Source organism: Lepisosteus oculatus, chromosome 4 (assembly GCF_040954835.1).
Source record: "Lepisosteus oculatus isolate fLepOcu1 chromosome 4, fLepOcu1.hap2, whole genome shotgun sequence".
Taxonomy (NCBI): domain Eukaryota; kingdom Metazoa; phylum Chordata; class Actinopteri; order Semionotiformes; family Lepisosteidae; genus Lepisosteus; species Lepisosteus oculatus.
Window position 1 is genome coordinate 19,992,317 of NC_090699.1, and position 25,883 is coordinate 20,018,199.

Sequence of the window (25,883 nt, forward strand, 5' to 3'; positions counted from 1 at the left end):
CAAAAGACACACTTAAAAGTATGTATTGTGCTACAAATAAAATGATTGCTAAAATGTAATGTTACAATACATTTAGATATTCATTGCAAAATGTAATATCAATGTGATATTGCTGTATTCTTTGTGCAGTTTGTCAACATGAAATGCAAAAAGACAATGTATTCCCGAGTGAAAACTCAGTCATTTAAATAGTGATGTTGGTTGTGTAGAAAAAAACAAACGTTTTTCATAAGTAGTGATACCTGTGACGATGAGCTGCTGATATATAATTTCATTAAAAGAACCTGAAGGATGCATTACCATATTCAAATTTCACTTTGTTGTAAAATGTTTTTCCTTCTTCATGCAGCTGCAAAGACACTGGTAGTGCCGACTTTGAATAATGCCATAGACGATCTGACTATTGATTGATCATTTTCTAGACATTTCAGTTTTTCAATCTTCTGTGCTGGTCTGGAAGAAATCAGTTGTGAAGAGAAGTTTCGCTTTAACAATGTTACAATTTATTAAAGTGCACTAATCATGGATTTCTTTGAAAAATGATGAGATCTTTGAGCTGCAAAGTGTGCCTTCCTCTTTCGCCTTTCGTCTGTAAGGCTAAGGCTCCCTCCCTGTGTATCTCCTGCTTTTTTCTGATTTGCTACCAGAAACCAAAGGGAGCAAGTGCAGGTCATCTAGCCTAGCCGGGTAACTGGTTCAGACTGATAGGCTTTTAACAAACACGCAAATTGATGAATGAATTGACTACAATGTGGACTAATGGAACTGTATAAATAATTGGTCCAAGCAGTGCCTTACTTAAATCTAAATGGATTGAGCCGAGTAGAAAAAAAAAAAAGCAGTTGAGAGAAATGAATAAATACATCACCGGGAGTCGATCAATCCTCACCATCACAGCCCACACTTTGATTGTTCTTTTTGACTGCCTCCTGTCGTCCCAATATTCCCCTCAGCCCACTCGCTGCCTCGGTAGAACACCAAGACAATGGCTTAATTTGTAAGGATTTGAAATGTTAATAGAATGGGGTAATGTCTGTCTTGTCCATGGAATCAAGCTTATCTGCTGGTAGCTAGCTGTTACTGGAACAACATAGGCTTTGCGCTAGTTTCTTTGACTATAGGAAGTGTCACCATGACAGAGCATCAAATGTGGTGATTAAAACATGTTTTGCCATCCTGCAAGCACGTATAATTAAGGACTGGATTGTTACACACAGCAAACAAAACCAGGAGACAGGGAAGTAAAAATAGAAACTGTGGCTGCTCCTTAGTATCCATCTGTGTGTACCAAGAACAAGCTTGGTATTTTACTTGGGGATGTCATTATGTCTTGTCTCCAGCCCTTTCAAAGTTGTAGGGGAAAATATCAGTTCAGGTGTGCTTTGCTGGCCTACATTATGGCTTTTCTGAAGATACATTTGTCACTTCTAGACATATTAGATACACTCTATCTGTGACTAATCTGTGTTTTTGGTCCCTAATGTTAATTCAATAGCACATTCCAAATAAAATGAATACATACTGTAGCTTACTTACTGCTGATTATAAAGCAATGAGCTGTTGTATTTCAATTTTTAATTTGGTAAAATACCACATCTAAGAGGGGGTATCTGAAAAAAAAATTACACGGAATTCTAATTCATTCAATTTTGTTTTCAAAATCATGAAAACAAAATCATGAAATCCTAACTTGTCCACTTATTATTTTTCAAATTAAAATTTCTTGACAGAATACTATTTTTTACCAAACATTTCAGTGTAAACCTACATTGCTTTGGGGTGGCTCTTTATATTGTTGCTGAGTTAGGTCTACTCAGCTGTTAAACACAGTGCACTTTTAACTAAAAGTCATAAAACTACATAACTACAAGTCATAAAAGCCACTTCAATGAGAACTTTACAGGCAGTGCAACACCAAAATGATTTAGATGAAGAGATAAATGTACTGTACATCACACAGCCCTATAGCACAATTTTTTTTCAGTACTTTTTCAGTCACACAGGAAAGCAACATCGTACTTTAGAAAATTTTGCACTCTCTCACATTGAGGTATGAGGTATAGATGCTTCGCCTGGGCATTACAAAGAAGGATTTGTGAAAGCTTTGCCCTTCTTGAAGACCTTGGGTGCAGTAGTTATTATTATTTATTATTATTGCTAAATACATGCAGCTTTGCCTTCTATGATCTCTTCATAGCTTATAAGCAGGTATTAGCTTATAATTATGTTTTTTGGCCTTTTTTATGTCACTGGTGTTTGTGTGTCAAAACAGGAACAGCTGATAAGAAAAAATAAACAAACCCTTGGCGAGATGGGAATCTCTATTCCCTCAGAATTCATGGTTGTGAAAAGGTGATCTGAGGTGCTATAGTGTAGTGGCAATTACAGCACCAAAGGCAAAACCCTGAATTCTAGCCCTGTGAATGCCAAATCACTTTGTTTCTGACGGGTTCAAATGTTTTGACCCCTTGAGACTGGACTACAGACAGCGGAAGTAGGCCATCCTGTAGACTCTGCTTCCTGATCTTTGATACTGTTCCTCTTTGACATGTGGTAATGGCTAGGTGGTAAAGGGGGAACTAATGCACATTGTGAAGTAGAGCCCATCAGACCACAGGTTGCTCAGGGGCACATAGTATCTGTGGTGCGATCATGTCAGCCAGGGAGGAGGTAGCTCTAATGAATGCAAAAATGCAAATAACCCTCCCCTGTAAAAGTTGACATTGCCTCCTGTGATAAATTTTCTGCTGAGGTAAGAGACAATTTAGTGCAGAATTACAAGCAGGCTCTTTGTCACTCTCCGGCACCATTTACATCCTTAATTAGCTGTAATTCCACAGCACCCATTAGAGAGAGAGAGTGAGATCACCCTGAAAACAAATAAGCAGTAAAAAAAAACACTTGGAGTCTCTGTGCTTCTTCTGGATACAGCGGCCGTCAGCCGGTGATTTATAAGTGCCTCACATGGCCAACACCACCCTGATGGGTGTAAACATTGATTAGAAGAAGGAAATGAGGCACACACTGTCCTCTATGTCATGGGCCTCACTGACCATCCAGGAAGTACCTTAGTTGCATCTTTGTTTGTCTAGTCCTTAACACCTGAGTAGATTTTAGAGGACAACTTTAAATACGCTTTACAACCAATATTTAAACAGAAAAACAACAGGATGCAGTTGTGTCTCTTGACTGACAGGTTTAGACATGTCTGAGAGGCTCCTCCCAGGCTTGTGCGGTGTGCTTGTCCTGCTTGGTTTTGCAGTTTATTTTGCATCCTTCCTCGCTGTTGCAATCGCACGTCCCTCGACCTGTACCAGCCGATAAAGATGATGATTGGGAACATCTGGTGACACGCACTTGCTTTTCAAGGTTATTGTTCTTGAATGTAAAAGGAATAAACACGGCCTCTGAGCCGTCACAGTTGAAAGTCTCAGGTGCTAAAATGTTCTAATAAAACGTCATGTTGCATTTCAGGGATGGAGATTTTCACACCATGTTCCACTTTTTTTAAACCTTTTTTTAAAAGAACCTGGTAGAGTCTGTCATAGGTTTTTAGATTATAGAGGGATTTTCTAAATCATAAAGCACTTGTCTTTATGATACTTTAAGCGCACTCGGAAAAGCAGTAAACATTATACGGTAATTGCGAGTTGGTATTGGAGATGACAGATTTTTTCATTCTTTAACTTTTGTGAGTTAAGTTGTCTGAATCTCTTGCCTTCTAGTGTCCCCTTAACAGATTCTTAAATAAACAAAGACCACAAACACTTCTGAAATAAAACTTTGAACTCTGTTAAAAACATCACAAAACCTTGCCCACAGGGAATAGTGTCTGCGAATAGTTTAAATCTAAATAAGCCATGAATTTCCATGCATGCCCCTAGATTAGACAGTGTTGTGGTGTCTGTTGTGGTTAAGACAGATTTGTGACTTTCAAAGGATTGTTAAAGTCTTACAAAAAAACTGTGTAACAGTTTTGGTGTTAAACTGTGTCTTACTAAAGCTCAGGAAATGAGCAAAAGATTATTACCATTTGCTGTGCACAATTGCTAAGTGTGATAATATCTAAAAAAACTAACATTACAAGTTTCTGAGCCGACCTCCAACATTTGACATTAGTGACTATACATTTGGTAACCTTTAAAACCTATACCTAGGCAATTTAGAAAAACTAATTGTCTTATATGTAATTTCTACATAAAAATATACATAATGTATTATCTTAATGATGTTTGTATTCTAGTAATTAAATCCACAGTTTTTATTAAATCGTTTTGATACCTTTGCTAGGTGCTATACCTGTTTCTCTTAGAGTACCTGTATGTTCATGAGTACCCTGACTGATCATCTGTCTCATGTGCCATGTGTGTGTGAGAGCCAGGCAGTTTTTCAAGCCATATTTGGTCAGCTAATGAGAAAAGGGGCAAACTCTGGGGGACATTTCAGCACCAAAAAGCAAGCCTGATCTGCATGCTGTGAGGTAGACGCATGGAGAACATGCTAACTCCTCACAATCTCTTCTTGAACCCAGAACCAAGGCCCATTAACTTCCATACTGCCATGCTGCCCAGACACAGACTCTTTCACAAAATAGAATAGAACAGACAAAAAAACAAAACACTGAACAGTCTGATTTTAATAATGGATATTTGAATCCAAATGGGATCTGTGTCTTAGGCCTAAACGTGAAGTATAGCCTTCTTCATAACAAATTCTTCTTTTTTTTCTTTTCATTTTTGCACATGAGACTTGCTAATGGATGTGTGCACCTTGTATCAGTGACCCTGACACCATAAAACAGAACTCATTTCCGTATCTTGCATGACGATACCCTCATAATATGTCTATTCATCTTATCAGATATCTTGGAAATGAGGTGTTAATGTACCTTTTTAACTACATATAACTTTAAGGGTTTGTTGGTGTTTTTGCTGGCAATGTAAAATTCAGAAAAAAAAGAGAAAACACATTAGATTTTTTTTCCTATCATTAAGCTGTGGCTAGGAGATGATGTGGGAGCCGTATGTGGTCGAGGGAAAGTATTTATAGCCCTGTTGGAATCTTGCTGGGCTATGCTGATAGCCGAGATAATGGGAGAGAATGGGACGCAACGAGCTGTTCTAATGACACCAACAAGACAAGAGAACAGCGAGAATAAATAAATGTTAGCCATTTTCTCTTTTTTATATCATTTGCATTTTGTGTCATTAAGATCGCTTAAATAGTCCCAAATAATAACAATAAAAAACCTCTTACTGAAAAGCTAAAACTAAAGATCACCAAAAACATTTAACGTGCAAACAATAGGTTTACTTTTAATGGTATACTATTCAGTTAAAGATAGCAGGGTTTTAATTTTTATTTCCTTAATTCTGACACTGATGCTTGAGTGGGTTTCCTAGCGAAATTGGGAGGAATGCAAACAAGATTTCACTTCATTAAACAGGAACAAACTGTACAGAAATTGCACTTACTTATGGAAATGACTTTTAAACATGCACAACATTACTTGCTCTGTCTGCGCTGAAATTTTCAAAAGATTACACCATGCACATTACCATGCCTCAAACATGGTTCCCAATTAAAAAAGTGCAAAGTTCAAGGTTCACAACTTCCCCTAGAGGTCAGTAGGGTCAGCTGGGAAAAATAGTCCCTGAAGTGTGCCTGATGAAATCAAGCACATTTGAAATTATTCCACCAGTAGAAAAAATGTTTTTATATATGTCGATACTGTATTTTTTTGTCTGAAACACCGTCATTCAACAAAAAAATAAAAAAAGAAACAATATCATAGTCCTTTAGTGGACATACTTTGTTCTGTTCAAAAATCATTTGTGTTTTATAATAATTAATAATAATAATTGCTTATACTTATATAGCGCCTTTTCTGGACACTCCACTCAAAGCGCTTTACAGGTAATGGGGACTCCCCTCCACCACCACCAATGTGCAGCATCCACCTGGATGATGCGACGGCAGCCATAGTGCGCCAGAACGCTCACCACACATCAGCTATCATTGGGGAGGAGAGCAGAGTAATGAAGCCAGTTCATAGATGGGGATTATTAGGAGGCCATGATTGATAAAGGCCGATGGGAAATTTGGCCAGAATATGATATTTATAGATATTAATCATACAGTAGTTCTTAGAAAAATGTCCTACCAGAAGTATATTTAACCATGAGGCACAACTATTCACATATTACTGTATATATTCTGATAATGGGGTTTACATGGTCTAACATGAAAAGACCCAAATGTTTAAGTTTAAAAATTGTTTTGAATCAGTAATGCGAAAGAAACATGAAATAAAAACACATGGCATATTAATTTTTTCAAGAACATCCCAGAGGACATCCTGAATATTAGCTACAGAAAAACACAGTCACATCAGGTTTTGCCTTAAAGCCGCAGTCCTAGTGACTGATATGCAGTGCAAACGTTATTGTAATGCAGGTGTCTGTTGTGCAATCTATCATCAAAAAATGGTGTTGCTATTACCACTAAATCAAGATGCAAATACTATGGTAGAGGACAGTGATATTTGATTTTCCATTTTCTGATGACCCTTTATGTTTTCAGGGCTGTAAGATTCAATTCATATTCACTTCAGGGCAGGAATTGACAGAAAGTCTTTGACGGAAAGAGCTACGGAACTTGAATGAAAGCGGATCAATTTGAGAAACTAGGAGCTGTTTTTTTTCCCCATCTTGGAAAACTGTACACTCTGTAGTCTGGAGCCTCCTGGGCCAGGTTTGGCTGTGGCCTTGTGTTACCTGCCCCCTGCAGCAGACAGTGCCGAGCTGACAGTGGCTCTGGTGAAGTTTATGGCCTGTAATTGGCCTAGCTGGAAGTAGCCAGGCCTGAGGTCTCCAGCACCTGGATCAGAACTGTGGCTACGGCCCATGCTGTGAGGAGGATGTTTTAGCACCCTAGTGTTAATTATCGCTTCAAATGCCATGACAGTTATTTTTCTAACCTGACATCCTTTTCTGCTTAACTGTCTGGCTCCAGCTAGGGGCAGAGTAGAGGCTGTTGATACCACTGGGCAGTTTACCAAGAGATCAGAGCCCTGCGAGAGGCTCTCAGGAAGGCACTAAGAGAATCTAAAAGTCGATCTCTCCAGATTTAATCGGTAGACGTGGATCAGATCTGAGTCTCAGCTCTGTGCTTTTGCCCAAGGCTTGAGTTTGAGCCTTTTAAAACAAAATTACATTATACAGTCTTTAATGTATTTCTGGGAGACGAGTGAAAGCTCGGGGTAATTTTATGCTTGTAAATTTTGTTTTCATTCATGTACTTTCATTTGCCCCTTAGTTGGTATTTTTTTTTCCGCTATCACAATACATTGTAATGACATTGTAAGCCACGTGCCACAGTTATCTGTCTTCCCCATGCAAATCTGTTTGCATTACTTCAACATTCTGATAGTCCCGTAATAGAAAAGCAATTATCACTTCATTAAACTTGTAAGTTGTTAATAAAAGTCATAAGACTTTGCCAGCTGTTGAATAATTTTGAGTCTCCTTTTGATACAACCCTGTAAACTAAATTTACAATCAATTAAGATTTTTTTTTTAAATTTAACTTTGAAAAAAAGAATGTCTTCTGCTCCCAATCTACTAATAGCAATGCATATGGTGAGTGTTTTGAATAACATAATGGATAAATGGCCTCCACAATTTATCTTGTAAGTCAGAAGGAGAAAGGCAGATTGGAGCCTGAGGACTCAAACCACCTGAACATATGCTTGTGTCACAAGTTTTTCTATATGGAAAATTTGATCCTAAATGTTTTGCGCATTTGTGCATATTGAAAATTGCTTATCTATATAACTTGCATGCTCAAATATTAAACACCAAATAAAATGCTTCCATAAATTAAAATATAATTTTTGTCACTTGGCATATTGCATGTTTCCTTTCTTGTTCAAAACATTCTGGGCAAAGGGATGTGATTTCCATCATTCTATATAATATAGGTGACCCCTGCTGTACTCACATGTGCCCTAATGTTCTGTCTGTATAACTGTATAGCTGGCTTATTAGGTAGATATCTTCCATATTTTTTTCTTATAAATATTCCTTCTTTCAAAAGCATTATACCACAACTTTTCATTGAGAAAATGTCTTACGTATTTCTGTACAGCATATTGAATTGCCTTTTTCAGTAAAAGCCAAGATGTCCTATGGAACTAATGAAGGAGTCATCTGTCAATGGCATCTTCCACAGTTGTTGTGAAGTTCTTTATCAACATCAATCCATCACAAAATGGCTTTTTTCACCATGACCCATGTGAGTGTTTTCCAAGTTGCCAAAGTTTAGGAAGAAAGACAAAATGTATGACTTTGCATGGCTTTTTTAATATGAGAACAAAAAAGATCACTCAGCATGGGAAGTCATACTGAAATGAATTATTCACAGCCATAAAATGGCACTCTGTGCATTAATCTTAAACACTTGTGATGGGATTTGAATTGAATTTTAGGTTCTGTGTTAAAATCTAACAAGAAAATTCCATACAAGTAAATCCATTGCAGGTTGAATCTTACCATAGTTTTCACTGTTGTTTTAAAATGGGAGTGTGATATGACACCTGTATCGTTTATCAGAAGTCAGATGCGGGCTGGCTTTACTCACATGTTTGTAGGACAACTAGAGGATATTTTATGGCACATAATATAACATTATATGTGCTAGCAGTGTGGAGGAGAGTTAGGTTTTGTGTTAAGTACTATAGTGAAAGGTTGTGGGTTTGAATCCCGAGTGGGGTACCTAGTACTTCACCCAGCAAAGTACCCATCTAGACATTAACATGGTCCTCTACATCACTATGAAGCATCTTCCATTCAGATTTCTAGATTAGTAAGAGCAAGATATGTTTTTGTTTTTATTTTAATATATTTTCAGTTCATTATGCTGTTTATTTAGTTAAGGTGATCATTAGTACATTTCAATTAAAAGTTTTTAATCTTCAGATAACACAATCAGGATTAAATTAATTGAGGCATAGAGACAGTACTGAAGTTGCTCAAAGACAATTGTTCATCTTACATACAATCTTAAATGGATTTAGCCTTTAAGAAGATTTATCTTTTTATTTTTAGGTACTGGTATAAATATCTGAGATTCTACACATCTCATGTCTAATGTGCATAGATGCACATTAATTGTACTACGGTAGATTTAGGATTTAGTACATTTTAGTAGATTTTTAAAAATGTTTAGTAGTTTCATAGTAAAATATTTTGTATTACTTCAAGAATTTCAAAGGTCATGATGTGTTTGGTGATCAACCAGAGATATACTGTGTGCAAGAGAATCATCCACCATAGATAATTTTCAGTCTGCTTACTGTTTACATGTGCTTCATCAAATTCCAGTTTTACTTTCACTTTCATACTTCAGGTGTATATAACAAAGACAGAAATATAAAAGAAGTGAGCAATTTATACCCCAGGTGTGACATTTGTATAAAGAGAGGCTAAACATGTGGGACTAATGTATTAACATCTTCTTTTCTTTGAGCCTTTGTACTTTCCACTGCACATGAAATGAATAAATTCCTCGTTTTGGAAGAAATTCCAAATTTCCCACAGTTCTTATAAGATGGGATTGCACCTGCTTCATCATTCCCAGTAGCCCATTCTCCGAATGGATGGCTCACCGATTGGAAGGAAGTTAGATATATTCTTTTCCCTGTCTGACTTCAAGAGAAATCTATTTTAAAGCATCCTGTGGTTTCTGGGCCTTTATTGACATATCAGATGGGACGCTGGTGGAGGAATTGGCCTCATTTGTTTCTCATGTCCTTCTAATGGCAGAACTCTTCTTAGGGGCAGCAAATTGACAGGTCACGGTCTCAGTGAGCAAACACCCCAACATGGTTTATTGGCTTCTTCTGCAATAGTCAGCCTAATGTTACTGGCCCTTATTAGCCTCAAAAGTTGTAAAGGTACTACAGAATATTAATCACGGGAGGCCAAATGATTCCTTTTTATTTGATAAATTGTTCAAAAGTGGACAATTCTCCAGCAGAGAGAGAGCATTAATCATTGCCTCTGGTTGAGTTGCCAGGGGGAACGAAGACTCCTCTGTATTGAAGGAGTGGCTCAGTGGATTAGCAGTGTGTTGTATTTCACCCGCCTTTGGAATGCCAATTCAATCGCAGACAAGGACCACAGTAGTGGAAAGTAGATCTAACTGTGGGCCACTACACATAAAGAGCGCAGCATTCACTTTCCTTTGTAAAGCATGCAAAATAAGGACATTTCAAGTGTTGTTAATATTGCATTCAGAAATGGGAGATAAAGTATTTTTCTCTTTGACTGTATGCCACTTGAGTGTTGATAATCTTAGCTTGGCTCTTTGTGAACAGGTGTCTACATAACAGCCACCTCGCAGATGGCAGTATAATTAGCATTAATTTTGGCAGCCTTTCATAGGCCCAGGGTCTAGATGGCCATGAAAACTAACTAACCTCCCCACCTTCTGATGGGATTCCTAAGGGATAAACTGGCATTTATTTTTCTCAGGGAAGGCGTTAACATCGAAATGAGGGCTAAAAGTTTACAGTGGCTTTGAGAGCTAGCAGTTTATCAGCCATTACAGAAATGAACTGCTGTATAAAAATCACAGTGTAGCAGTAGTATGCCCCAAAATGCAAAGTGTCTTAGGTGATCTAGTGCTACCCATAAGGCATCCTTTGTTGTATACCCACCTCATTTTCCAGTAAAAACGAAAGGTCCCCAAGACAAAAGGGCATTCCACACCTTTCCCAGGTGCTAAGGCTAGGCTGCATCAGCTATGCTTAAGGTCATTTTTGTGTTAACTTGTAAAACATTTATTAGCTATTTAGTTGTTCCTGATATGTTAGAACTAATCCTATTTTGGTTGTACCACATGCACTTAACAGAGAACTGGTTTGGCTTACTACTAAGAGTGGCAATACATAATCATTGATCTTCTGAGTTCTCAGTAGCCAATCAGCAATGGGGTCATTGGAGAGGGTTTGGTGAGTAGCATTGATGTAAACTTCCAATTAAGAAACACTAATGAAGAGTGCCCAGAAAGGTTTACCATTTTATGTTCACTTTGTCAGGAACAGTTATTTCCGGGCCCTATGCGGGCGACACGATCCAAAAGGTGAAGAAACAATAGGGAAAAATATCATGCAGGAGTCGGTCAGGAGACAGGGGGGCGTGTCCATGCAGTGCTAGTGTCCGGGGGGAGTGAATCCAGGGCGAACAATCCAAGGGTAAATCCAGAGGGGGAATCCAAGACGGGAGGTTTAGTCCAAGACCAGGGGATCCATCCGTAGTTAAAACCAGAACCGGGTCGGGACCGGCGGGGCAGGGAATCAGGAACAGGAAACTAAAACCATAACGGAGCCAGACGCGGCAGGACCCCGGGCTCTCACGACACGGAAATCAATGAGAAGCCCCGAGCAATCGCCTGCGTCTGGCTTTAAAGGTGGAACTAAAGAGGGGCTGGAATAAGGAACAGGTGTGGGGAATGGGACAGAACGAGGGAGGGCTGGAGCGCCCTTAAGAGGAGGAGTAACGATCGTGACACACTTCTTTCACTTATCATACAGTAGGAATCTTAGTTTACAGGCTTTTGATGGTAGATATAGGATTGTGATAGAAATGATACACAATGTGATGCTGATTTAATTTGTAGGGGTTTCAACATGGCATTTATGTTTCTTCATATTTCATACATATTTTCAAACTAAATTATTGGCATAGTGGATCAGTCATCCATATCCTAAAATGTCTTTTTGAAAATTTTTTCGGCTTCTTTTTGATGTTGTCTTCCCAACATAGCTAAAAACTGCAGTCACAAAACAGCACTTTAGGAAATTTAGTCAGATTTTGTAACTGACTGATCAGACTTAAGCCCCCAAAATTATCTGAATTGTCTTCAAAGTGAAGCTCATGCAATTAAAGACAAAAATTTAAAATGAGTCTATGACCTAGGTTAGACCATCCAATTGCATGCATTATAAAGAAATGTGTAAGTGCTACATCTTAACTTTCATAATTTTAGAAATCAGAGTTAGTAAAGAAAATAAAGATGCTAAAATCTAAGTAGAAATAAATAAATGGTGCATCCCAGCTCTGGTTTTGAAACCCACAAAACAGGGATGGGTTTTGATGGAGAGCCATGATTGAGGTTAAGATACTGACAGGGAAAAAATCCCAATGCTTTTGCCAGATACAGTAGGAAGAAGGCCTCCTTAACCTTGGATTCCCTCCATAAACAGGATAAGGAACTGAAGGGTACTCATTGAGTTTTATGTGTTTTCTGCTTTACCTTACAACGGTAGCAGGTGATTAGTAGGTGCCATCTTTGTTCAGATGGGGGGCTGCACATAGACTCAGTGGATCAGTTGGCAAGCAAGGCTGCAATATGGCAGCTTTACACACCAACTATTATTTAGTCTGCCTTGTTTTACAGTACAAACACCAATGGGAGGAACCCATACCGAATGTGCTGTAGGACCTTACATTATTAAAAAGAGCTGCTGTTGAAAAAAGGTTTCATAGTCAACCAATGTATACTATAGAACAAGACCGTCATTAGCTGGAATGAACAGGTGCAATTAACCTTTAAAGGACCAGAATCATTAAGGAAGCCCCACTGCTGCCTGTCTTATTGATAGGCAGCTGGGAAGGCCATGTAGTCAATGACACATTCAGAGACATAACTTTCCAGAGACCAATGCCGAATGCGCAGGACAACACAGGAGAGCTGCTAACAGTATTTTATAAGGGCAATGGGGGAGGCTGCACAACAGCAGTAAAATTTTACTCATTTTAATCATCTTTTCATATACTGTAACTCATGAGATCCCTCAAGCCTGCTGTCTGGAAATAAGTCTATCTGCATGCGTCAGTATGTGGCTCCCTATGGCCACAGTGTCGTTCTCGAGGAGTTCTATTATTTCTGCACTTTTTCGACACCTGTAGTATAGAAATGAGAAGGGTTGAAATTCGGTGAATAAGACTGTGAATTTGAGTAGAACCGTTACGTCCGCTGTTACCAGAGAAAAGAATGGCCCTTCACTTTCATGGACATTTTCAGAACTACTTGTTTTATGTGAAATTAGGAATCATTTACTCTTGAATGGAGTGGCATAAATACTAATCTGTAACAGTGTCTTCAGCTTCCAGCACTTTCTTTTTTTAAATCACCTGTTTTCTTCGGATATCCTATTAATTTTTCCAGTTTAAAGTTCCAATGTGCATCTCCCTCACTGTGACATTCTTTTGTCCACAAAGCCCACATACACCACCCTCAATGTTAAATGTTACCACACTTACAGTATGTTAACATGAAAATAATTGCCTTTGTTAAAAGTCTGATTTATTTTTAAGAAATGGCTACATTATCACGGTATAGTACAGTAGTTCCCTTCTCCTTGTGCCACAAGACCTATAAGCAGAGCTCATTTATATATTTAGTTATTTGAGACACCATTATGACTCCAGCACGGCTCGTTCCTGCCTTCGCTGTGCTGTGTGGAGAATGTTTGCATGAGTATGCACTGTGCACATTTTCTGTGTTTAAAACAATAAGACTGTCGTTCTCACTTGTGGTGGCTTTGCTGGTCAGGTCATTCCATAAGCATGTCAGCTTTCATGCCTGAATGCATCTCTGCTCTGGGGGTGAGGGGGGGTGGGGGGTGGGGGGATTTGCGCTGCAGAATAAGGGCTGTAATTTTCTCCACTTAGAAATGAATTTCATCTAATCTCATTTCACCATGTCAAATGGCACCATGACATGCTGTTTTATTCTGTAACATTTGGTTATGCTGTAGCAGTTGACTGCATCTCGATGCAGGCCGAAGCCCTCTGGTTATTAAAGACTATTCGAAATATTTTGAAGATGTGGGGTTAAATTTAGAGTCATATAGGCTCAAAGTAATATTACCTTCAAAAACAATCCACAGAAAATTGCTTCCTTTCCGCGTTGACAGTAACATCAATGCCTTCAGGTTTTTCCTCCTTACAGTACCTTCATCCTCTCTCTCCTTCCCTCTCTCTCCCTCCTTTTCTTACAGAGTGTGTATTGTCAGCAAACCTGCCACACACAGGAGAGAAAAATATCGGAGCTCTATACTGGGGCTGGGCAGGTGTCAGGATTCATTAAATTTGGAGAAGATTTGCATAATGCAAGAAGCATCACATTAAATTTGCATAATTCCTTTGATTACACTTGTTATTAAATGTGAGTGACATTGATTTACAAAATGGCCTGATATAAGGTTAATAGCAGATGTCACCTTCCAGGGACACTCTTGTCTCTGCTCACTGCTCCCTTCCTCTCTGTCTCTGTCTTTCTCTGCCTCTCAGTCTCTCTTGCTGTTTTTTCACCACTCTCCAACAGTAACCTGCTGTATGCTGATGTATTTTAAAGAAAGAGGGGAAGCTTGAAAGTCTGTTTTGGTTGTTAGGTAGGAAATCCTGTTATCTTATTTTTTATTACATTGATTTATTACAGCAATTCACAACTGTACAAAGAAGAATAAAGACTACATTGAAATGGGATATTAGGGTCTTCACTGTCCTAATAAAGCTTATTATTTCGAAGTTTCTAGATTATTGTATTGAGAAATAATATTTTAAGCCTGAACAAATCAGATAAATAATTTTAATAAATAAATAATAAATAAAAAATGGAAAGTTACTCAAAATTCCTGCATGTTTATATTTGCAGAAACTTTATGCCACTGCCACACAGAACTCACGACAGATGCTGCATTTTTAGAAAGTTTCCTCTCCCTCTGGCTGAGTGACAGGTGAAAACACTATCATATTTAGTAGCTTACTGCATACTTCAGGGCACACGGGATTCACCTTAAAGAGTGTGAAGACATGGATGCTCGATTTATTAATGATTGGTGTTCTTCTTTCATCAGTACATCCTAAAACAGTTATTCATTTCAAAATGTACTCTCAGAAGTAACCTAAGCATATAATCTATTTAAATAAGCTCAGTAGTTTCCTATGGATACCAAGTACATAAAATCTCAGCACAAGGGGTTTTCAGAGTTATTATTATTATTATTATTATTATTATTATTATCATCATCATCATCATCATCATCAACCCCAGGACTCCACCACACTAGTTTTATGGCTAGATTTAAATAATTGAAACCGCAAAAGATGTTAAATGGGCTCAATTAAGAAATTAATTAGTTCAATTATGTAATTTAGACTGTAGGTGGAACAAAAACCAGGAGCTCCTTTGACCCTGAAGATCCTAAGTAGTGTACCCCTGCTATTAACGAGCAAATGAGCCAGTTCAACTTCAATTAGTTATTTTCCCACAAAGCTTTACCTTGCACATTTTTGGTAGTGTTTCCTTTTCCTCACACTGCGTTTTTTGCATAATGGTAATTGTTCCATTTTAAAGTGTTGTAACAGTAATGCAGTGATCATTTGCACTTTAGATGAGTTTCAAAGCACTAGTAATGCATTTCACTTAGAAATAATATTAAGGAAATAAAAGCTATTATTTCATGAATAAAACCCAATTCTTCGAAATGACACGTTCTTCATTTTAAAGCTGTATTAATCACCTGTGCAGCTAATGGCTGTGAGGAGGCAGTATGAAGATTGATTCGGAAACCTTCTGCACAAACAGAAGTGCTGGCTGGAGCACACTTTACACTGGGTTACTGAAATATTACTACTGACTGTAGTATTGTGAATAAAATTAGACTTATGCTTTGCTTTTATGCTACTACTTAATTTGTGATGAGTGATTAGGAATACAGATAAATCCTTGATAATAGAGGCAATAGGTTGTGACACCTTTGGGGACAAAGGACTGCTTTTAACTCCTTTATCGTTTCAGGTCTTAGCAGGATGTTGAAATAGCAGTACTCATATGAATGTGTTATTTGCTTGAGAGGAGATCATTCCTACACCAAGATGGCAGGCTGTTGTCTTCACTCCTCTCAGAGTTCAAAAGTAAGAGATTGTCATCTTCATGCTTATTATGACCTTTAGTCCACTCACAGCGGCAAGGCCTGAAAAATTGTGTTGGTTTGTCTGCTACCTCGTACCTCTTTTCTCAGCTCATAACTCTGCCAAATCTTCAAATCCTGGCTTCCTCTGTGAACTCCATTCGAATTAGTCTGATGGGTTTTCCCTAAATCGCTGTCGTCTTACAGCACAAGGCCTTGGTGCACTGACACCAGAGAAAGTGGGAAGTGGCTTTACTTTCATGGAGCTGCATTGTACTTTATTAATTCAACCAGGCTAATGGACTAAAGTAAGAATGTCAGTATACAGAAAGCAGTCCTACTATGCTTTACAAATATGGAAGAATAATATTCATTAAGTACATAGAATAATTTAACATTTATGAAGTCACTCATTAGCGGTAGGGTCTTTCATCGACAGCTGTGGTTCAGCATTGGAATAGCGCCTGCCTCCGAGACACACAGAGAGGTTTAAATCTCTCTTCATCTACTTCGAAACTTGTTGTTTTTTATTATTGAGCAACAGCCAAGCCTCATAGAAAAAGGAGAGTGCATTTTAAAGATAAAGTTAGAGGTTTACAGCTGTTTTCAGGGATAATGTATTACTGCGTTAAAGCAATGATCAGGTAGTGTTAGATGAATGTGAGATGTTCAGCTCCATTACTGGCTGCACATCAGTGCAGCATTATTACATTATCAGTGCTCTTTAGTAGGAGATTGGGTGTGTGACCGGGTTCTGAATACACTCATCCCGCTCTCGATAGCGTAAATTGCAGATTGGCTCATTGACTTCAATGATAAAATATAAAAATTGCCAGTAAAGAGAACATAGACTCAGGTTACTCCTTAGCTGTTTGTCAACTGCAGATGTGACTCAGTAGGTGCTGAGCATTTTAAAAAGGTCTATGGCACTTCAGCAAGGCAATGTAATTTATGCTTGGAACCACCGTAGCGAAATCTTACAGGACATAAACATTTAAAGGTACATTTTGCTATTGGTTGTTTAGAAATTAGTACATTTTTCTCCATTATTCTCAAAATATCCCTTGACAGTCTTCTGAGACGTCAGTGGAAAGTTAAAGTTAAGCAAACTGAACCTTTCCAGACATTTAAGAGGCTGGGGTACTTAAATCTTACTCTAGGCCACCAAGTCACTGATATGCTTAGAGTGTTTCTTAGCCACTATGATATTTACAGTACTGGAACAGATCAGCTGCAGATTAGAATGATGTGAAATTCTATTAAATTTATTGAGCAGGGGGTTGGAGAGCATTGAATATTGGGATAAAAGCACATTAAAGAAATACCTTAAAATTAAGAGCAAAGGTTACAGTAATTTTTCTCAGACAACTATTTTTTTCTTGTAGTGTCTGTGAATATAATGTACACATGAGAAGCAGAACAATCTAAGACTCTTAGGATAAAAATTGAGCAGCAAAGAGCAGCATAATTATTAAATCAAATAATCACAATTGCTTAAAAATAAACTAATTCAGTATGATTGGCCTAATTCTCTTTCTCAGGCCAGATACCTGATAGTTACTTTTATAAAGGAAACATTTAGTTTCTATGCCACTGCCCCGAGTTTACTATTAAGTGTATATTACTCTGTCTGATGCTGGAATAAGTAGAAAGAAATCATTAAAGCAAATTAGACTATTAACATTCTAAAGAGCATTTATCTTGTGGATCAATAGTCTCTGCTGTTCTTTAGTAGACCCTTTGGTGTCCTTAAACCATGATGAGGTAGATTATGAGGCTAGTCTATTTATTACACACAGATGGACCAATAATTATTGACAGGATTGAAACTAATAATTAAATCCTTTCAGTCCCTTTGCACAACTTTTTTCTTGACATTTTTTTAAACACATCCACAGTAAAGTAAAACTCAGAGCCTTTTAAAACACGCCATTCAAAATATTTTCCTTCATTTACACTGTTTTAATTCAGTGTTTTAATTGTGTGTGCTACAGATTGTGATGTGTTATTCTTTGTCTTGACAGGGCTGACAGAGATGTGTTTTTCATTTGGGTATTTAATAACAGTAAGCAAAATCACACTGAAGTCATTTATGTGGTACCATAATTTGCACTACCCTGTTTACACTGTACTCTGTACTCTAAATATTGCCAGTGTGTTTTTCAATAAACTATATGTATAATTCATGAAAAACCCATTGAGGTTAAAATAATTGCCACATTTACTTCTGAACAAACTATGATTGTAAATGGCTTCACAATTTCAGTATTATGCCATGTAATCTTCTGGCTTTGTTTAAGATCTATGAAAATATATTTTAGTATAAATAATAAACACTTTGTGTATGATTGTTAGACATGCTGTAACTACACAGCATCATGTCAGAAATGTTCAAATATCCCTCATTAAACAATGTAATATCCCATTGTATAATGTTAGAATGCAAGAAACCTGCCAGAGCTGAGACCAGCAGAGGGAATTGCATATACTGTACATAAGCAGTCGTGTGAAATTCTTGCACAACATTTGTTTGAAAACATACTATAAACTTGCAGAACTTCTGCAAGTAATATAATGTAGGAGAAATTCATTTACAGCAGGATTTGTATCCCTACATTCTGAATCTATTCGCTTCAGTTTGGGAACTATTCGTTCATTCACTTTTCCATTCATTCCAGAAAGCAGGTTTACATACTGTATATGAAAACAAGATTAATGGCATTGATTTAGTTCCTGAACTAGGAAGAAATGTGCAGGCTCTGTTTGATTTCATATGGGTGCCGGCTAAGCGGTTGGCTTACAGTAGAAGCAGCAGTTGAGGTGCAGAAACATCTGTGAATTTGTGTGAGTTGTGACAACATCACCCAAGGAAAAGTCTATAATGAAAGTGATTGGAGGAGTGCTAGTGTGTTGAACTGGTTCGTGATGTTATCTCACGCGGGTTCTCAGAGCAACACAGAGCGGAGGGCCTTCACTAGTGGCCGACTGAAGGAAGTGCAGCAGTACAGAGCGACTTCAGTGTTTCCTGTTCTTGTGTCTTAGATTGAAATCATCTTTCTCTAAAAAATAACAAAAACAGGATTAAATAAATCATCCAGGTAATGTTATGTGCTCCTGTTTTTGACTGGATGTAGAAAAAAGCATTCTCAAATCGAAAATGCATCTGTACCTTTTAAATTTCACTTTTCTCTGTGCAAACAAAGGAGTTTTACATGGTTAAAAAAGGAAACATACATCCCCTCTCCAGCAATGCCATATGTTTAACAATTTTATAATAGGAATGGCAAACTAATTTAAATCCTATTATTTTATACAGAACTATATTTTTAGAGAATAGCTCTAGGGGAAAAAGCCATTACATTTTAGGATTATAATGCTGACACACTGCTGGGCTACCCATTAGGTGAATGGGTTCTTGCTAAGTAGCAGTCGTTGTTTGGAGGTTAATTTTTTTTTGTAATTTGCGTGCAATCGTTTCTGATTTATCAGTATCCAGTTGAATCCAGGCTTTCCAATGCTGTGCCATATGAGTTTCAAGACTTTAAGGTCTGCTCACGCTTTAAATAGTACAACCTGCTTATAAAAGTGGCCACGCACATGCTAAATTATACCGGATGTTTGTATGGACACTGGCAGTTTCACTATGATGTAATTTAGCACAGACTGCACGAGTCTTCTTTGATATTGTCTATAATCTGCGGACACAACAGTGTAGTACAATACAGAATCTACTGTCAATTCAGTCAATGAAATGAAATAACTATTATTAAAAGTCAACAACACGTGAATTACAGTAGTAAAAAACAGAGTAAAATAGCAAGCTTTCTGCAGAGCACCTTCCAGGAGGCTCCTCATTATCTAATCTGAGCTAAAGAAGAAAGCACTGATGAGGGACATAATGATATTAAAGGTATTTACTTAAATACAAAGATGTTTAGACTAGAAAAGCAATTAACTAGTTCCTGGATTTCATCATAAAGGAATGTACAGTGTGACAGGACCATTAAATTATGCAGTAATCTTCTTTGAATAAAGGCTATATACTGATATACTTTTAACTTTTGTTTGATTTTACCCAGATTAGCCAGGTTTAGTATTTCCAGCAACTAGATTGGATGTGTTCTATCTTCTACCTTTTTTGCATGTACAGTATGTAACATAAAAACAAAAAAATAATTCTGAATTTCAGTTTAATGAATTATTACCAGTACTACTACAATTTTCTTGTTTCTCTACATTAAAAAAAACATATTAAATGTGTTTAGAAGCAAATAGTATCCTTTAAAATGTATTGAAGCCAAGATAGATATTTATGTGAGGATAAAAATATTGGATTAAAATATGCTCCGGTAGTTCAAATGCTTCTGCATAGACTGTTTACTGTTTAAACAGATACCACCACTTCATGTTTATTTCAATGTCCGTGTTATCTTTCACATTCATTTCTGTAATTACTCTCCTTTTTGGTAATTAAAAAATCAAAGGTAGCATTCTTCCTTAAACAGGATTAACAAAAACAATAAACACATTGTCATTTACATTGCCCGAGCCACAATGTTTATACTGAGTCGGATTGTAAGACACAAAGCATTTGTGCCTCCCGTGATAATAAGACTTAATGGGAACAAAATGACTTTTTCCAGCAGTTGTTATGGTAAAAACTGTAACCTTAAGTGACCACTCTTATGCATATTGGGGTTGGCGTTAGGCACGCTTTGAAAGGGCGAGCAGGAGATCCTTCTGTTCCCCATATGGCTGCATTGTCTTGGTAATGCCTTACAATGCACCCCCTCCGAGCATGTTCTCAGTCCCGCTGTTAGAGGATAAACTGTTGGTTTCACTTTTTATCAAAACCCCAGAGGCAGCCATAAGGGCGGTGGACAGAGAGCTTGTAAGATGTTGTGCTCCCAAGCGCGTGGGGCTTCTGCACACTGTGCTGCCCCAAGGTTGTGTTCGCGGGGCCTGCTTTGTGGCGTTAAGCGAGGGAAAGAAAATGGTTCACATCCTCCAGTGTGTCTAAAAACACAATGCTGTATATTCCTTTAGAAGTGGGAAGAACATTTTACCGACTTGGTTTCAGGGTTAAAAAAATATTGAAATCGTAAATTGAAAAGTAGTTCTTAATTACGATGCTGATTAGGGCAGAGATAATTTGGGGTGAGAAAATGAAGAGGATACTACGCTGTGTCATACTTCAAAGCAGCAGGTCTGTAAAAAATATAAACACGTTATCTTCTCAGGCGATGGCTTTTTCTTTACAACCAGCTTGTAGTCTTTTAAGACACAGGGTACCTTCAGAGAATAGAATATACTGGCTGGCATATGCTCAGATGTAACAGATTAATGTCCACTGAGGTGCTGTAAGGGTTAGTTAGGGAAATCAACTTAACTAATCCAATTCCAGAGGGATTTTAACTAAATCCTGACAGTCAGGGATATCTTCACTTTGTGTGTTGCATAAGCGTTTCACATGCTTTGCATGCAGAATTGACACTGTATAGTTTTCTCATTATATCTTTGTAGCAAAATATCAGAAGTCACATACAGTAACAGGACTATGTTTAGTCTAAGTGACACTTTAATTATATAATAGAGTCACTGCTGGTTATAAGTTAATTCCTGGTTATAAACATTCCTTATATATAGCGCATACATATTACACTTTATACAAAATACATCTGTGGGTTATAAAGGACCTGCAAAGCCTCCAGTTTTGTCCCATGTCAAACCTAGAATTATTCTGAAAAATATAAAGGTACCAAACTTTCCAGCACAAAAAGTAAAAAAAAGAAACATCAGAACATTTTGTTTCAACAAACAATAATAACTATGCTTATGAAAAGAACCTTAAATGCTTCTCAAATTACTGGAATTTCCAAATAGTGTGAGGACAAACACAAAAGGAAGAAAAATGGAAAGAAATACCTCCCTAAACTTCAGAGTGTCAGGCTCTGTGCTTGATTTCTAACCTGCCATCAAGTCTGCTGTACATGAGTACGAGTGACAAATGGAACAGGAGAATATCATTTTAAGAAGCTCATTACTGTAAAATATATAATAAAGGGGTACTTTGCTGCATTTGCAAATATGCAAATGATATAGGCCTTGCTTTTTTTAATTACCACTGTTGTCTTACCATTTTCCTGCAAGAAAATATGATTTACAATCCACCATTAGCTATTGATTCAGTCTGTGGTTTCTGTTTTTTAAGTTGTAACGTAGTTTCTTCACTTTGTGGTGCTTACATGACTGTCACATAGTTTACAATTAATGGAGAAATTAATTGCCACGTGGACTCAGAGCTGTCAGAGCTGACTGTGCAGGTGTAAGTTTTATCATGTAAAATCAGCAACTATATCATCTGAATTTTTTTTCCCTTTGTTAGCATTTTGGAAGAGAGATTTGAATTGGTTTTAGTCTTAAGGAACACAATACATGCAGGATAAACCTTCAAGTTCCTTACTAAGGTTTTAAAAATGCCCAAACTGCCATTGAAAATATATCAAATCAAAAGACAATCTTTTCTGAGAAGCCTTAATGTTTTTGTGTGCAATTTATGATATAAATAAAAAAACAGTACGACATTATTCTCAAGAGTTTTTTTAACTATGCTGATTTATGTTTTAGAATCAAAAGTGACAGGAAAAACAGCATTTTAGACACCTTTTTTGGAATGTTATTTCAATCAAAATGTGTATTTACAATGTTTTTATAAATATACAGTAATTTGTCATTCTGGACTTTGTTTAAGAAAAGTAATTTTCCTACCAAACCTTTCTTTCACTCTATGACTGTACACTCGTTGATATATTTAGATTGCATTTAAGTTTTGAAGTGTATTGTTTAAAAAATATTTTTATTTTCAGTGTATAATATTTAAATACTTTATAGGAAGGTGTTTAGTGATTGAAACATTAAATAAATGAAATGCCCATGAAATCTCATGTTCTTTTAGAGTACTGGGTGATCATTGTGTTATACAAACTTTGTGTCAAGTTGTAAAACTACTATTTAACTTAGTTCATGCTTGAAACATAATTTGTAATGTCAACACAATACAATAGGTGCTATTCAAATTTTTTAAATGTGGCTTTTGGATAACTCTGTACTCATTGAGCTCACTTTCAGCATGTCAGTGTGTTTAGTGATGGAAAACAGATGTCAATGCTTTGATACTGGTGAGAGAGCCTAAATTATTTTTAAGTGTATTTAGGAATTTACAGCCGGATGATCGAGGCTGTAATTCTGTATGCACTCTTTCAAGGAATAGTTTCAATATGAATACTAAATAAATAAAATATTGGAAACACCATCTTTTCTAAACTGAATAAACGCAAGTTTTTGCAAGGAAGTCCAAATGAAATCTGTTAGACTTTCCTGGATCTTCAGATATTGAATTATGATGTTCCCCTCTTACATCTTTCACTGAGAAATTAATCATCAGATTATGCCCTAAATTCTCTGTTCAATGTATTATTCAACTTATTCCCTAAACGTAAATGCTTGTTCTGTATAATGATGCCTATTGCAAGCATAAAACCCGATGTCAAAATTACGAATTACGGGGATTAGGCTTTGTTTACTGCTGTTAGGACAAACAGAGGTTAACTGCTTAATGATTTTCCAGTTTTCTGGCTTTTCTGAAAGCAATTTAACATTACTACTGTTCAGGTAAAGAAGTTTTTGTTTTGAAATCCCCCCCCATGCCAGCACCATCTCTCAACCTGACCCCAGTTTCCAGTGGGAAACCTTTCAGCATGCCTCCGCATCAAAGTAGCTCTTTGTTTAGGGGTTCTCTGGAATTTTGTTCTTCTCTCTTCTTTCCAAGCTAACTTTCTTAGACTACCAAAGACGTTTTCCTTGGCTTTCTGAATGTTTCTTTGTAATTCTTCTTCGGGGATAGATACCGCTCAAACCAAGCCCCGGCTAATCAGTCATGAAGGTTGCTGACTGGACAACTACCACACACTAAAAAACAAATCACTTGCCATGAAAACGCTAATTGGTCTCGAGGTCACAGGAGAGTCATCGGATTTGCCGCGTTTCCTTTTTACTGGGCCTAGGGCATGGGAGTGGATGTTCGTTTGGGGATTTTTTTCTTTCTTTTTTTTAAAAAAAAAAAACATTGTTACAAATGTAGAAATTGCAAGAATCAACTTGGGGACTCTGTGAAGATGGGACTCGAAGCGTGGGGATTGTAGGGGTCATCTGGTCAATAAATATGAAGGCTCTTCTTATTATAACTTTGTCAATGACAAATAACAAACAGTCGGTAAATGAAATGCTACATTGCATCATTTTGTGGAGGACAAGGGACATTTTCAGCTTGGCTGACCATACACTAGCCTTTGAGCCGGCCCTGGAAAAGCTGTTTGTTTGACCCTAAGGAGTGAGAATTGACAGAGCAAGCCAGCAGCATTTTTTTTTTTTTTTTTTTAGTCTGCTAAGCCAAAGATTGAAAATGATTTCCCAATGCCCTGTTTGAGCTCCTCAGGAAAGGGGTCATCAATTATCTCCTGATACATTTCACAATATTTTACCTGTTTTACTGACCACGACTTCCCAGTCAGGCAGACACAATCTCTTTTATCTGCCTTTTATTGATGGAGAGAGTGAACACTGTAAACAAGCTTCTGAGCTCCTCAGTTTCTTTTCTGTAATTTTATGGATAGCAGGGACCAAAGTTGGAGTTCAGCAGAGTTCAAATTAACACTGGAAGGACTTCTCAGTAAATACTAGGAAAGAGAGAATGGATTTTAAAGTTTGTGCTGTAGAAATAATTAGATTGTCTTTTTTTCTCAGCAGCACTGTAAAAGAAGCATCCCACCGATTGTCAAAAAATGTCTCCAAACCATCTTTACAGGATCCTTTCGTGAACTCTGGATCTCTGCGTAGCTGTTGATGCAGAACTTGGCAAAGAATTGTCCCTGTCTTTCCATTTCCTCCCACAAGAACGAAAGAAAAGGAAGACTGTTATTAAGCATTGCATTGTGCATGGTGGGCAGGTCCACCCTCTGCAACCCTTTGAAATCAGTTACATTATTGTCTTTGAACCTGCTTTTGCATGAAACTGAAATTGTGAAATGAAACTATTGTTTGTATTTAAGAATTATGCATATGTATGTGTAGGATGACAGTTTAAAATGAATAAATAGTTTGTGCAAGATTATTTTTTTCGATAAAGACATATTTGACCTATTCAGTAACCGTTCTTAATGTGACAATTGTGATTAATCCGATGTGTTTGGTTCTCTATTGCACTGTTGAATGACCCCAAGTATGCTGTTAATAGGATAGTGACTTCTTTATAGGAAAATAACCAAAGTTCTTTCTAATTAAAATTTGTTTTAGACAGGGGTGATCCTTTTGTATATTGCAGGAACTGTGAATTTTCCCATTACTGTATTTTGCAAAAAGTTACAAGTGTTAATCACTGAAATCACTGCTGACGCACAAAATGTTTTTCCTAAAGCACATTTTTTTCAGTCTCTGCTATGTCATACACAGAGAGCACTTTGAGGCGTTAGCTATATGAAATAAGTCATTATTAAATTATTATCATATTTTTAAAGATTCAACAATGCTAAATCAGAATTCCTGCAAGCACAGACTGTAGCAATGTCTCCATCTTTAAGGAAGTGAGGGGAAATAGCTGTGATATGTGTATATAGATTTTACAAATAAGTGTGCATTTATTATGAAAGTGAAATTTCTGTATCAGATGAGAATCCACTCCTTTATGCGTTGTTGGCGGTCTGTGGTGTGACTGTGTTCTATTCGATACTGCATGGAATGTGGAAAATTGCCACTGATCCTGAAGCATCTTAGCAGTCTGTTCCTGTGCTACTGTATATGGTTATCCTTAATATTTGATTATCTAATATACATCAGACGTCTTCCA

At 37.2% G+C, this 25,883-nt stretch overlaps 1 long non-coding RNA gene across 4 annotated transcripts in view; it reads left to right on the plus strand.

The window, feature by feature from the left end:
• The window catches only part of LOC138238166 (uncharacterized), a 40,758-nt gene extending 15,607 nt beyond the window's left edge, over positions 1-25,151 (plus strand). For 2 of the 4 annotated variants that reach the window (XR_011189307.1, XR_011189306.1), the window contains one exon: positions 24,785-25,151. This is a non-coding gene — a long non-coding RNA (uncharacterized lncRNA). The remainder of the gene's footprint in view (positions 1-24,784) is intronic. The other 2 variants (XR_011189309.1, XR_011189308.1) reach the window with 1 other exon arrangement.
• The last annotated feature ends 732 nt before the right edge of the window (positions 25,152-25,883 follow it).